The 12,646-nt window shown below is 38.6% G+C and overlaps 1 protein-coding gene across 8 annotated transcripts in view; it reads left to right on the top strand.

The window, feature by feature from the left end:
• Positions 1 to 12,646, top strand: part of LOC136874046 (uncharacterized) — a 616,846-nt gene that overhangs the window by 42,334 nt on the left and 561,866 nt on the right. The gene's annotated exons all lie outside the window — the stretch shown is intronic.

The following is a 12,646-nucleotide window of genomic DNA, read 5'->3' as shown; positions in this document are numbered from 1 at the left end:
TTATGATTGTATTTTGTGGCAGAAAAGAACATCTGTAACAACGAAAAAGAAGACCAACAAAGAAATAGAAACCATGATAGCAGCAGAAATATTCATAGAAGTTAGGTTTGTTGTAGAATCCTCTGGCCCCCAAAACATGTTAACATTGATTGGAGTTGAATTCAAGCTGAAGATATCTATAGGAAGGTCATTGACTTTAAATGACTGAATGTTTAAATTACCGCATTGGTTATGTAGGACTGCACTGTATGCTGGGTTCACTCTTCGAGCATCCGCTACTCCATACCCTAACTCGCATCGCTCAGCATCTGAATTTGGACCATGGACCATATGCAGTTACACCATAATGCCGGCACTTACCAAAGTGGCGAACTAGTGGAGGCTTTAACCCTTGCCAAGCAGATAAGTTTTTGCTTGCGAGCGTAATTTTTTTTTTTTTTGTAAAAAATATTTTTTTTCTTAACACACAGGAAAATGCAAATATATAAGTAATTTGTGGTTTATTAAGTCATTCATACCTGATTTCAGAAGGTCAGCTTGTAGATATCCATATAATATTGAAAAAGTAAATCCTTAACTTCTGGTTATAGTGCAAAAACCGAGCTAGATAGTTGCAGTCGCTTAAGTGCGGCCAGTATCCAGTATTCGGGAGATAGTGGGTTTGAACCCTACTGTCGGCAGCCCTGAAAATGGTTTTCCGTGATTTCCCATTTTCACACCTTAACCCATTTATGCCCAAATTATTTTTTTCTTCTGATATTGATAACTTGTATATATAAACACTTAATATGACCGATTATTAATGTACAAATGGACAAAACCATATTTACTTGTCTAGAACCCATATAAACACATGGGTTGTTAACGATTTGCTAAGCACTTGCTCGGGAAACAGGGAGAGAGAATATTCTGAACATCAACCTTAGCAACAGTTTATTTCTACAGACTTACAGTTCACTTACCTTTAGAAATGAGTATTATAATGACACAAAGGGCAGTAGTTGTCATTGTTCTGATTGATAGATATATAGATAGATAATGCCTTTATTGGTGGCAAAGTTAGGGCTCGAGGCCCTCTCTTACACTTAACGACTAGATGAGTATACATATACATAACTTTTAATTTTGAATACAAATAAAACAAATAATACTAATAGCAATAATAATAATAATAATAATAATAATAATAATAATAATGAAAGAATCCTTAATTTTAAAATTCACAAAATAACGTACACTTAAATTATGTAACTGCAGTAATCCATTCATTCATCCCATTCCGTGCTTTCACTGGCACCATGGAAGACCTCAACACAGCAACACCCGAAGCAGTGAAGTGGGTGGCGGGTTTGGACATTCACATTTAGTGACATGTACATCACTCGCACTCAGTGTGTATATATGAACTGTCAGAATTGATAGGTGGATAGCGATGTAAATATATTGTATTTTCAAACTTTGTAAATTGCTTTCTTTGACTGTATAGATATGATAATTTGTATTTACTTTGTACTCATCTTTCACTGGTTGTGTAAATAGTTTATAGGTTGTCATTATTCATCATACGCCAAATAAATAAATAAATCCCATTCCTTCATTCACTCAACAATTATCCAGCAAGTCAGTGGGATCTACCCAGCAAATGCTCCCGGCAAGCCACTTTAAACTTGCGATGAGAAGGATTTTCTCTAATGTTCGCAGGTAGCGAATTCCATGACCTAGACACAGAGATTATAAAGGAGAATTTGTACACAGCAGTGCGGTTTACAGGTATGGCAAGAGAGGAACCAGATCTTGTATTGTGTTCATGATAGGACAAGAGGTAAGAAAAAGATGAAGACAGATAGTCGGGAGTATTAGTGGAAAGAACTTTGTGCAGAAGTGATAGCATGTGAAGTTCACGGCGCTGGTGCACTCGAAGCCACGACAGCTCCTTATAATAAGGTGATATATGAGCATCATATCGCAGATTAAAGAGATATCTTATGCAGCTGTTCAGGCTCCGGTCCAGTTTCTTGTTACTGTCCCAGGTTATTCCAGTCAACACAGTGTCACAGTAGTCAAATATAGGTAGTAAAAGAGAGCGAATTATTTGTACTTTAAGTCGAACAGAGAATATATTAGTGAACCGTTTCAGGGGATATAAGCATTTATGTACTTTATTGCATGTGCTTATCACCTGTTGAGTCCAGTTTAGTCTGTCATGATAATTCCTAAGTTGGTCACTGAAGTAGAGTAGGGTATGATTTTATTGTTTAAAATTATTGGGGGGATGTTCTGTTGCTCGAGGGAATAAAGGTTTTTACTGGTACCAATAATAATAACTTGAGTCTTATTTGGATTCATTAATAAACTGTTTTTATTTGCATAGTCACTAAGATGTTGAAGGTCAGAATTTATTTTAGTAATTGCAGTATCAATATCACTCGGTTTTGAATGATAGTAAATCTGTATATCATCCGCGCGCACTTGCAATTTGCAGAATTTAAGAGCTTTTGATATATCATTAATTTGGATGATAAATAGCAGTGGTCCGAGAACCGACCCCTGAGGGACACCGAGGGTCTTCCTTTGCCATCCTGAACTCAAATTTCCAGCTGTTACACGTTGCTGGCGATTTTCAAGATAAGATAAAAAGAAACGAAGTGATACACTATTGAAATTTAGCTCTCGAAGTTTCTGCAGTAGTAACTGAGGATTAACAGTGTCGAAGGCACTACTGAGATCTAATAATGTCAATACAGTCATGTCCCGTTGGTCCATTGCACGTCTGATATCATCTGTCACTCGTAGTAAAGCTGTCGCAGTGCTACGTCCTTTCCTAAAGCCGGATTGAAAGGGATTAAAGAGGGAATGCTTGGTAAGGTATTCAGTAACTTGTGTATGAACTAACGTTCAAGCACCTTGGATAAGGGTGGTAGAATGGATACTGGACAATAATCTGAAGGAGAATCTAACTTGGAGCTCTTTGGGATGGATCTAATTAGTGCATCTTTCCAAACATCTGGGAAAACTCTGTTTGTCAGGCAGTAGTTAAATATGAGTTAGTATTGGCAGAACAGCTCCTAAGATATCCTTAATAAGCGATATAGGAATGTCATCATTACCTGTGGCATTAGATGTTATAGCGTATATCACACGTTTAACTTCATTCGAGCTGACATTTCTAAAACAGAATTGCTCATACACAGACTGCTCTTGTAACAAGGGTAGTGAATTTTCTGGGAAGGAGGTAGAGGCTATTCTTGGCCGTGCGAAATGATCATTTAAGTCGAATTCAAAGGCCAAAAACTTAAGTATAACCCATATTCAAAGTATCTGGGCGTCACAATGGATCGGACACTTTCATATAAGCAACATCTCTCTAACACTGCAGCCAAGATAAAAACAAGGAACAACATATTACACAAGCTCGGTGGAACAGGATGGGGAGCAAATGCGACAGTACTACGAACATCAGCTTTTGCCTTGATCTATCCAGTTGCAGAATACTGCTGCCGTGTGTGGCTTAACAGTGTATATACTTCAAAAGTTGATACACAGCTGAATGATACCATGAGGACAATATCAGGCACCATCAAATCGACACCCCTAAAATGGTTACCCGTTTTATCCAACATCCATCCCCCTCACATACGAAGAGAATGGCAGAAATGTCGCAGTAACCCTCAACTGCCCTTACATCAGGACTGCAACCCTCAGAAACCGAAGAGATTAAAGTCCAGAAACCCATCATGGAAGTTAGGCGAGAAGCTCCTGGAAACACATTTTGATGCTGATGAGATCTGGCGCGAAGAATGGACCTCTTCAAATCCTGACCACCTGGGTTTAATCCTCCATCCTTGTAGAGCTCCTCCTGGTTTCAACTTACCGAGAAGGGAATGGACATCTCTAAACAGAATCAGAACAAACCATGGAAGGTGTAAATTCTGGCTTCGCAAGTGGGGAAAATCTGAAGACCCATTATGTGACTGTAATAATGTGCCTCAGACCATCCAGCACGTTGTTATGGACTGCCCAAAAAGAAGATTCAATGGATCCATTAAAGAACTACATAGTGCCTCTACACAAGCAGTGGACTGGCTGAAAAGTCTGGACATTAAGGTTTGAATGCTGACTTGTAATCACATACTTATTTAAGAAATATGTATTTATATGTACTTATAGTGTATCCTTGTTTTGCCATACGAAATAATAATAATTTAAAACATCTAGCGATATGCTTGGCACATGTTGCTCTACAGCTTTACCTATACCTAACGTGTGTAATTTATTCCATTTTTGTCTCGGGCTGTTATTGTTCATCAGTTCCTGAAAGTATTTATATTTAGCATTCCTAATTAACTGCTTGGTTCTGTTTCTCAGAATCTTGTATCGCTGGAAATCATCTGTGTCATGCGTCTGTCTGTATTGTCTGTACAGTTTGTCACGACTGGCCATAGCAGATCTTATCTCTGCCGTTAGCCAAGCGGAGGAATGGCGGGGGATTCTTACCTGTTTCTTTGGTGTGTGCTTGTCAAATATTTCCAGTACCAGTGAATTGAATTTGTTTACTTTAGAGTTAATGTTCTGAAAATTACGTATACTATCCCAACGCAAGTTATATGCATTGTAGCGTAGTTTATTCCGGTCCATATGTCGTAAGTCCCGTATTGTAGTGTAGCGTGGTTTGTACTTAGGTATTCGAGTAGAATAACACACGTACAATAGATCATGTGAAGAGATGCCAGGAGCAGGGATCTGTCCGTACTTAATTACTTTTTGAGGTTGATTTGTCACAAGAAGATCAATTAAGGTATGACTTGTGCGGTCAGAGTAATGAACATGATTAGTAGCGTTGAGGGGTAAAATTGTCATGTTTGTAGCGATAAATAAATTCAGTAGATTGTTCGCATCACTAGTCTGCTTCAAGAGGTCAGTGTTAAAGTCGCCCATGATTATAATGTCATCGTATGTCGAGATAAGATTTGCTAATGCCTCTTCAAAATCATTTAATCTGTTTAATTATTATAATATTTCGTATGCAAAACACGTAACTTCAGATTCCATTACTGACAGTGGAACTGAAACTCACTCATGGTAATTTACAAAACATCTGTCATGAAGGGGAACATTACACCTCGCACAGGCCTTCACTGTTTTATTACAATCAATCTTGCATCGGCGCCTAGGTTGTCGACTTATCAGCAGGTGCCCTTGATGGCCCTTCCTCTGGTGGTCGACCTCTTCCCTTAGGAGCTGTCCCATATTTGTAGAGAATTGCCTCGGTTGCTTCCTGACGGAAGTTAGGGCATCAAGAGACATACCATAGCTCCTGCTAAGAATCCAGGTATTTTTCATGCATAAATTGAACAATCAAAACAAAATAGGAATGTACCATTTTTTGCCATGAATTGAAATTCGCAAATCTTACACGTTATGTATGGTTCATGAGATCAACACCACCCATGCTTTGGTTGTACTTACGGAAAACATTTGGCTCTTTGACTTTTATTTTCCCCTGTTGGCTGACTGACTATCTTGTGACCTCTTGAAGGGGAGCTACGCCAAACTGATTTGACATAATGTTCACTACACCATTTTCTTTCCAAGACACAACCATCACACATGCTCTTTATCAAAACAAGATTCAAAGTAACCATGCTCTTTCTTTTCATTGACAGGCTTACCAGAAATAGGGCACTTTAGCATTCTGTTGCTTCTGAGAGTTCCTGTAGCATGATGGCCTTTTTCAGAGATCCTACATAGCAGCTTAGCTGACGCAAAAAAGTTGTCGAAATAGAAAGAAAAGGCAGTTCCAGGAAATACTTCAGAAATAATATTCACAAATGTCATCACTACTGCTTCACATAATCCCAATCTTTTCTCCCTCGTTTCTCCTCCTTTATATCCTTGGTAAATGTCAGCCTGGAGACAGTAGCCTGTCCGCTGAGCCTTTGAAGCTACTGGTAGGGCCTCCCTTGCCGGACAGGTCGAAGGTGATGATCCAGACTAAAAGGGATACCCTGGTCCTCCAGGTTAGGGATTGGGCATAGGGTTGACAACTCTATCCCATTAAAAAAAATAAACTGGTGAGAAGCCGCAAAGAGTAAGAACAAACCGGGCGGATAAAATTGACAAACGACCTAGGCGAGGAAATGGTTATGGATTTGTATTAGCGACTTGGAATGTGAGAAGCCTACTCCAGCCAGGGAAAAGCAGAAAACTAGAAGAGGAACTAAGAAAGTATAATGTTGAAATCGCTGCTCTACAAGAAATTAGATGGCGGGAAATTGAGATGTTCGATTTACAGGATTATACTTTAATCAACAGTGGGAATGGCGATAACATCTGTGGAACAGGCTTTATTATATCTAAACAACTGAAGCATACCTTAATGTCTTACAAGGCAGTAAATGAAAGAATCTGTATCATGAGAATCAGGGGCCGCTTCTTCAATTATACACTTATAAGCATTCACGCACCTACGAAGAAAAGGAGGATGAACTAAAGGATAAGTTTTATGAAGAACTAGAGAAACAGTACGATGAGGCACCTAGACATGACATTAAAATAGTAATTGGGGACTTCCATGCAAAAGTGGGACAAGAGGAAGAATTTAGACCCACAATAGGAGCACAGAGTTTACATTTGGAAAGTAACAACAATGGGTTACAGCTTATTGACTTCGCTACAGCAAAGGATATGGTAATCAGTAGCACTACATTTGAGCACAAGAGAATTCGTGAAGAAACTTGGGAGGCACCAGATGGGAACACCAAGAATCAAATCGACCACATACTGATTGATAAAAGACATGCATCTGATGTACAAGATGTGCGTACTTATAGAGGTGCAGATATAGATTCAGACCACTATTTGGTGAAAGCTAAATTGAAACAAAAGCTTGCGGTAAGAGTCAGAGGTAAAGCAGAAAGGAGGAAAGGATTTAACCAAGAACAACTTAATGATGATGCAAGGAGAAAGGAGTATGAAAGACAGGTTGAAGAAGGTTTGAAAAACCATAAAAATGCAGTAACAGTGGATGAATCATGGCGGGTGATTAAAGAAGCCATCACAAATGCAGCCCAGGAGGTACTGGGAGAAAGAAAGAAACAGCCAAAGAAGGATTGGTATGATGAGGAAGTAAAGATAGCCTTGGAGAAAAGAAATAGAGCAAGGATGATGTATATGCAAGGGCAACAAGAGCTACTCACGAAACGTATGTGGAATGTAGAAGGGAAGCCAAGAATCTTTGTAGAAAAAAGAAAAGAGAAATGGAAAAAGATCTGATAAAAGAGATGCAACAAGATTATGAGCATAAGAGAAGTAGAAAGTTTTATAGAAACGTAAAGCAGAGAAAAAGTGGATTTCAACCAAGAGTAAGCTGCATACAAAATGAGGATGGGCAACTACTTGGAAATACCCAGGAAATATTAGATAGATGGGCGGAATATTTTGAGGAGGTTTTGAATCCAGTTAAAATACAAAATGAAGAATATGAATTAGAATTGCCAAATAGTGAATCTAATGAAGGTGAATCTGAGGAATACAGTAGTGAACCACCCACTTGGGAGGAAGTAAAAGGTGTCCTCTTATCGATGAAGAATAATAAGTCACCAGGAGAAGATGGAACAGCTGAGTTGTTAAAATATGGTGGAACGGTATTGATACAAGCATTGTATAAGTTGATACTGGAAATCTGGCGAACAGAGAAATTACCAGAAGAATGGGAAACAGCTTTGGTGTACCCAATTCTTAAGAAGGGAAATAAATTGAAATGTGAAAATTACAGAGGGATATCTCTGCTTTGCATAGGCTACAAGATCTTTAGCATAATAATAGCTAAGCGTCTAACACACAAAGCAGAGCAGGATCTTGGAGAATATCAGTGTGGATTTCGTGCAAACCGTTCAACAATAGATCATATCTTTGCAATGAGGATCATCACCTGGAGAGGTGCTATGAATATAACATACCACTGTATCAACTGTACGTTGATTTTAAACAAGCGTACGATTCAGTGCAAAGAGGAAAACTACTCATCGAAATGAAAGCCCTTGGTTATCCTGGGAAGCTGATTAGGTTGGTAAAAACAGCTTTGAGTGGAAGTAAATCTAAGGTATGTGTACAAGGGAAAGTATCGCAAACCTTCGACGTAAAAGTGGGTTTGAGGCAAGGAGATCCAATGTCTGCTGTCCTCTTCAATATTGCCTTAGAAACAGCTGTGCGTACCATCACTGCAAATCGTGAAAGGAACATATATCATAGACTAATTCAAATAGTGGCATATGCAGATGATGTGGCCATTATTTCTCGTACAAACAATGCACTTCTCGAAACCTATGAAGAATTGGAGAGGGGAGCACAGAATATTGGCCTGGTAGTGAATAACAACAAAACTAAGTTCCTAGTGAGTTCCAGATCTAGTCAACCTCCAAATGCACTTAGGTGTGGAGAAAAGTGTTTTGAAAGGGTACAGGAATTTAGATATCTAGGCTCTCTGATTACTTCACAAAATGAAACAAAAAAGGAAATAAATTCTAGACTGGCTGCAGGAAATCGATGCTATGCTGCCTTAATTCCAACATTAAGAAATAAACAAATATCCAGGAAAGCTAAGTTGACCATTTATAAGACTGTCATTAGACCCGTGGTTACATATGGAGCTGAGACCTGGGTATTAAATAAAACAGAAGAATATAGGTTAATGACATGGGAGAGAAAGGTATTGAGGAAGATTTTTGGGCCAGTTAAAACTGCACTGGGATGGTGTATTAGATCTAATCAGGAGCTTAGAGACCTGTACCAAGAGCAGGATATAGTATCTTTCATGAAGACTGCTAGAGTGCGTTGGCTAGGACATGTCCATCGAATGGAGACTACAAGAGAACCCAAGAAAGTGCTGGAGGGACATCCAGGTGGAAGACGATGTAGAGGTAGACCAAGAAAGCGATGGATAGAAGAGGTGGAGGCTGATCTACGTACCATTGGAGTCCGGAGATGGAGGACCAAGGCAATCGACAGAGAGCTTTGGAAGAAGATTGTTGCGGAGACCGAGGTTCTGCAAGGACCGTAGCGTCAAGGAGTAAGTAAGTAAGTAACCTTCCGTTAAACGCGTGCTCTGTTGTAACACCACTGCACACGCGTAGACTGACAGTCCGCAATTGTTGGCAAGCATCCTTTCCTTTCATTTCAGTTCTTTTTCTAAGAATTCCTTATTTCTCTCTTTTGTCAATCTATTTCACATCGTAATTACTTTATTTTGATTTTTTTTTTAAATATTAATAAATTTATACATAATCTACATTTACAAGAACATTTCAATCCTTCAAAAAGTTATCAACTGAAAATCACATGACTTAGCAAACCCAATTGTAAATTAACAATAATTAATCTAAACTATAAACAAGGCATTTCTGCATTAAGGTGCCAAGTCAAATAAGCCGTAACAGTGATGATGGTAAACAAAATTTATTGTGAGAAACACTTTGGCCTAGATCGAGGAAAAAAAGAAAATATTCCTGCTCATTAGTCCTGTTCTCTTATGCAGGATCGGGAATGAAGTGAAATGTTTGACGCAAATCTCAGATGAGGGGTAAATAAATGACTGAGTGAAACTGGAATCCTGCCCTTGTTGAATACTAAGAGGATGCTAACTGCTTGACACTTTGTCGCTATTCACAGCAACTATAATAATTTCCGTTTCTATGGGGTGGGAGATGAGGTGTCATGCATTCGAATGGATTCGAACCCAGTTACAACAGCAAAGCAAAACTGGGTTTTGAGGATAATGACCTGTAACTTTGTCGCTATTCGAAGTTACTCTTCCATTGTCGTATATCCCCCACAAAAAGGTTTGGAATTTAATTCAGACTTGAAATTACTCTGCCGACTAACATTCTGATAATGAACATTTCTTTTACTACTGGGACTCGAATTACCTAACTTCAGTGTTAAATAAATAAAAAAACACAACTCTTGATGACTATGACTACAATGAATTAATGAATTATTTTCCTCCCTTAACTATTTCATTTTTCTCATTTCTCCCAGCACCTGAAGAGCTGCGCTTCGCTTTTAGCAAGGGACGCCTTAACCCTTTCTGAGGCATCATATCTGCTTTGTCTATATAGGCTATTGTTACGATGGGCTTGCCACACCCAAAGGCATTTTATACCTACTGTCAGGATCAACGCCTTTCCTAACATGGAGACATACGCCTTTCGTAGCCGCTCCTCTGGAGTACAGATGCTGCAGGTTTGCCCCTTCCGCCATCTCCACCGTACCGAAGTCCACCTTCTCCGTAGAGGCCGTTGAGGTCTTTACTTGTAACCCTGAGATGGGACCCATACCAGATGTTACACACCGGGTCAGTGTGCTCTGGGACTCTCACGGGCAGGAGCGCCACTCCCTGGGTAGGGCTGCCTCCGAAGAGGATCCCTAACATTCAAATACCTGGGGAGTGAATTAATGGAGTGTGCTTGACTGGATGCTGAGATTAGTAAGATTATTCAAGCTGGAAGTTGTTTCTATCATGGTGTAAGAAACATGCTATGGGGCAAAGATGTGCCAATGGAAGCAAAGGAAACTATGTACAAGATGTATTACGTACCCATAACAACTTACGGAGCAGAAACTTGGACAGTGACAAAGAAGAATGCAAGTCGAATATAGGCAGCCAAAATGAAGTTCTTGGGAGTATGATCCAGAAGAGTAGAAGAGAGAAAATAAGGAATGAGAAAATCCAGGAAGAAATTGGAGTGGAAAAGATGAATGATAGAGTAGAGAAGAGCCGACCAAGATGGTTTGGGCACATAAAGCGAATGAGTGATGAAAGAATGCCAAAAAAAGTGATGGAAATGCAAGGAAGGAGAGGCCTTGGACGAGCACGATTGAGATGGAAGGATACAATCCAACGCAGTATTATAGAAAAAACCTGGACTGGGACACAGTGTTGGAGTAAGTGTGGTGGAAAGACCGAAGAAAGTGGAGAGGAACCCTATTTGCCCCTATCCCGCTACAGCTAGATAAAGGGAAATGATGATGATGAACTACTTAATTCCATATCTATAGGGTCTGAGATGAGGTGACATGCATTCGAACGGATTCAAACGCAGTTTCAAGAACTAAAACTGCTTCATTCGCAGACCCGCTTGAATACTTTTTATTGTTATTTTTAACAAATACATCACAATTAGGAAATATCCCGGTAGCAATGGTCACTTACAGTAGTGTGATAATAAGGTAAAGTTAAAACAAATTACCCAACAACAACAACAAAACAAAAGTTCAACCTACCCTTCTTGTCATAACCATCAACCAACTGTTTTCAATATATTGTCCATTTAAACCCAGAATCTGGACTAATTCATGTCGGAACACAATATATCAGCTTAAAACTAAGAAACAATGCTAGGTTTTGGTCCACCCAATCAATACACATCATGAAGTTCGTAAATTGTACTATATATCAGGTTATCGTTACATTCTGAGACTGAAAGCAGTGGAAATGTCAAAGGTCCTAAATGACGAATCGGAACAGTTGACCCTACCGGTTCTTAACGTAACGTATTATGTTTGTCAATACTCATGTGGGGCAATTGAAAGGGTGGTAAAAAATTGCTTCTTTTTGCTCTAAAGCCAGGGGGGGTCTAATACACGAGTAAATATGGTATTTAATTTTCAAGTCCTTTGGTTGATGAATTAAATCTTGAGGATAACTCGTTCAAAAAAGGCTCCTGTGGAACAATGATAAGTGTAAAATAGACAATAAAAATGCAGATATTCCTATATCCTTGAATTTAAAAGTACTTTGGATTGTTCCAACTGATATTATTAAAGAACTTAGTTGCCAACTTGAACTACATTAAAATGCCCGTCCTAACACTTAGGTAAACAAGCTATAACTTCACATGTTTGTTATAAAAAATGTGTTGGGTTACCTTGGAGAATCTTATTGTTTAATTGGACTAAGATCCGGGAGAGGAACTACTCTCAATGGTTGTCGTTATTACTGTATTTTTTCACATTTGTTTACATGGCGTGCTTGTTCTACATCTGATATTAGAGATTTCCTTCTTTGCTTGAGGTCCTAAGTCAACTTAATAACATATTTGTGACAAGAAGATCATAACCATTTTTGTTAATATATGTATTTTAATGTTATAATTATTCCTGCAACATTGTCTTTGGTATACATATGTATTAGTTATCACATAATCTGTTTACGTTTTCTTTGGCTGAAGATGGCCACTAAGTGGCTGAAACTTGTCCCAAGACTGATGTAATATCATTTATATTTTGTATTGAAAGAGGGGACCTTCTTGTCAATTTATTTCTTATGAGTATAATATACAGTACCTGTATTGTCATTCTGATTTTTTCTGTGCAGCCTTAACACATAGTTGTCCCTTTATTTGAGAGCTAATAAAATGTTATATTGATCTCTAATTTTTAAATATTTATTTGTGGTAATTTAATATATTATTCATTTATAGCTTTTGAATGGCCCGTTTCTTGATTTCCAGATTCAATGCGATCATGGTCAGTGTTTACATTTGGTTTGATTATTGTGGGATGGAACAAGTTTTATCAAGAATCCCTTATTTTTCCACATTTTACATCCCTGAACATTAGGATATTGTTGATGCCATTATATGTTGTA

This window comes from Anabrus simplex, chromosome 5 (genome assembly GCF_040414725.1).
Source record: "Anabrus simplex isolate iqAnaSimp1 chromosome 5, ASM4041472v1, whole genome shotgun sequence".
Taxonomy (NCBI): Eukaryota; Metazoa; Arthropoda; class Insecta; order Orthoptera; family Tettigoniidae; genus Anabrus; species Anabrus simplex.
The sequence above is the reverse complement of the archived record's forward strand: the minus strand, read 5'-3'. Positions and strand labels throughout refer to the sequence as shown.